Source organism: Portunus trituberculatus, chromosome 34 (genome assembly GCF_017591435.1).
Source record: "Portunus trituberculatus isolate SZX2019 chromosome 34, ASM1759143v1, whole genome shotgun sequence".
In the NCBI taxonomy this organism is placed as follows: Eukaryota; Metazoa; Arthropoda; class Malacostraca; order Decapoda; family Portunidae; genus Portunus; species Portunus trituberculatus.
Window position 1 is genome coordinate 7,254,317 of NC_059288.1, and position 2,500 is coordinate 7,256,816.

General features: G+C 47.8%; 2 long non-coding RNA genes across 2 annotated transcripts in view; both read left to right on the plus strand.

Annotated features, from left to right (window-relative positions):
- The window catches only part of LOC123512578, a 49,594-nt gene extending 49,014 nt beyond the window's left edge, over positions 1–580 (plus strand). The window contains exon 3 of the long non-coding RNA XR_006677126.1: positions 1–580. This exon is cut by the window's left edge and continues 28 nt beyond it. This is a non-coding gene — a long non-coding RNA (uncharacterized LOC123512578).
- Positions 581–1,254: 674 nt separating this feature from the next.
- LOC123512580 overlaps positions 1,255–2,500 on the plus strand; it is a 24,060-nt gene continuing 22,814 nt past the window's right edge. Inside the window, exons 1-2 of the long non-coding RNA XR_006677127.1 lie at positions 1,255–1,513; positions 2,224–2,361. This is a non-coding gene — a long non-coding RNA (uncharacterized LOC123512580). The remainder of the gene's footprint in view (positions 1,514–2,223; positions 2,362–2,500) is intronic.

Sequence of the window (2,500 nt, forward strand, 5' to 3'; positions counted from 1 at the left end):
TGCTCCTACCAACGCTCCCACGCTCCCACCAGCTCTCCCATCAACGCTCAATGCTCTAAGGTCACTGTTCCTCACCTCTCCCACGCTCCTCAACGCTGCCGGCTCTGTTCTCCCAAGCTCCCACGCTCCCACGCTCCCAGGCCTTCGTTTTCCATGCTCCCACGCTCCAAGGCCACAACGCTCCTCTGTTCCCAGTCTCCCACGGTCTATTTCAGTCTCAACGCTCCGGAATTCCTGTTTTTTCACGCTCCTTTCAAGTTTCACGCTCTTTTTCAGTCCACAACGCTCCTTTTTTGTGGTTCTAAGCTCTATTGTAGTTTTCTAAAGTCTGGTCGAGTTTCCATGCTCCAGAAGTGTTGTTTTCACGCTCCTTCACTCTAGGTTATATGCTCCAGTTAATTTTTCACGCTCTTTTTTGGTGTACAATGCTCTTTATCTGTTTCTAAAGCTCTCTTCTTGTTTACTTAAGGTCTATTTCAATTTTCTCTCTTCCAGATTTCACGCTCCACTCACTACTACTACTACTACTACTACTACTACTACTACTACTACTACTACTACTACTACTGTTTTCCCCTTCTTATAGTTTTGCTCTTTTTTTTTTTCCTCTTTCTTTCGTCTCTTCTATAAGTTGTCATTGTTTTTCTCCTGTTTCCTTCCTTCGTTAATATTTTCTTTATCTCTCCTGTCTCCTTTCCTTCATCTTCCTTACTTTTTTTTTTCCTCCTCTCTCTTCCTTCTTCTCTCTCTCTCTCTCTCTCTCTCTCTATCTATCTATCTCTATTTCCCTTCCTTCCGAGTTACCACCTACAAATTTTCCCTCCATCCTTCCCTCCTTCCTTCTCCTTCCTTCCCTCCTTCCTTCCCCTCCTTCCTTCTCAAGACCTTCATTGCTTTGTGAGTTTCCTTCATTCATCTAATCTTCCTTCATTCTTTCCTTCCCTCCTATTTTTCTCTCCACTTTTCTCTCCTTCTCTTCCCTCCTGTCCTTTAATCGCTGGAGTGAAGGAGCGAAGGACGTGGATGTGAGTGAAGGAAGGAAAGAAGGAAGGAAGGAAGGAAGGAAGGCGTGGGAAGACCTTTTTCAATATGGCGGCGGCGTGACATTTCTCCTTCACAATGGAAACTACTGGAGGAGGAGGAGGAGGAGGAGGAGGAGGAGGACAGCTGAAAATGGAGGAGTAGGCGTAGCAATTGGAGGAAGTGGAGGAGGAGGAGGAGGAGGAGTAAGTGCTGGAGAAACAGGAGCAGCAGCAGCAGCAGGAGGAGGAGGAGGAGGAGGAGGAGGAGGAAAAGGAGGAGTTGGAGGAGGAATAATGACCATCGGAGCGAGCACGACTGGAGTAGCAGCAGGAGGAGGAGGAGGAGGAGGAGGAGGAGGAGGAGGAGGAGGAGGAGGAGGAGGAGGAGGAGGAGGAGGAGGAGGAATAGTAAGACGAGCAAGCCTAGGGAACCAACCGACGCAGGAGAGATGGGTTTGTCCAAATGATAGACACCTCGCGCTTAGAGCCAAGTAAGTGTCTCTCTCTCTCTCTCTCTCTCTCTCTCTCTCTCTCTCTCTCTCTCTCTCTCTCTCTCTCTCTCTCTTTCTCTCATTATGTCATTTATTGCTGTTTGTCTTGGGTCTTCTTGTTTGTTTGTCTGTTTGTGCACTTATCCTCATCTCCTCCTCCTCCTCCTCCTCCTCCTCCTCCTCCTCCTCCTCCTTTCTCTTTTCTGTTTGTTTTTCATTATCTACTTTGTGACATTTTAAGGTCGTGTTTTTTAATTAGAATCTCTCTCTCTCTCTCTCTCTCTCTCTCTCTCTCTCTCTCTCTCTCTCTCTCTCTCTCTCTCTCTGTCTCTGTCTCTTCCTCTTTTTCTTTCTTATTTACAAAGTTACTTGATTTTTTTTTCATTTCTCTTCTCCTCTCACTCTCTTCATCTCTTCCCTTCTTCTTCCCTTCCCTTCATCCCTTCATTATTTCCCTTCACTATTTCCCTCCATTATTTCCTGTCACCCCTTCATCTCTTTCCTTCATTATTTCCCTTCACTAGTTCTCTTCACTCTTTCTCTACACTGTTTCCTGTCACCCCTTCATCTCTTCCCTTCATTCACCCTTCCTTTCAACCCTGTCACACCTTTCACCCTTCCCTTCTTCTCTTCACCCCTTCACTCCTACGCACTCTCCCTCACATACCCCCTTGACACGCCCTCACGCCCTCATACCCTTCCCTCCGCAGGCTGAAGATGGGCTGGTCAACTTCACAACCCACGCCTGTTACCCGCCAGGACTCCCTATCTGAGGAGGAGACCAAAATTATCCTAGAGGTCATCAAGAGAGCTGAGGAACTGGAGACGAAGGAGCAACTTAGGATTGGGTGAGTGCAGGAGGAGGAGGAGGAGGAGGAGGAGGAGGAGGAGGAGTGGTGATGTGTGTCGTAGCGCAGTATGCAATGTGGTGTGGTGTGGTGTGGAGATGTGATAGTCTAGTGTGGTGGTGGTGTTGTGGTGGTGGTG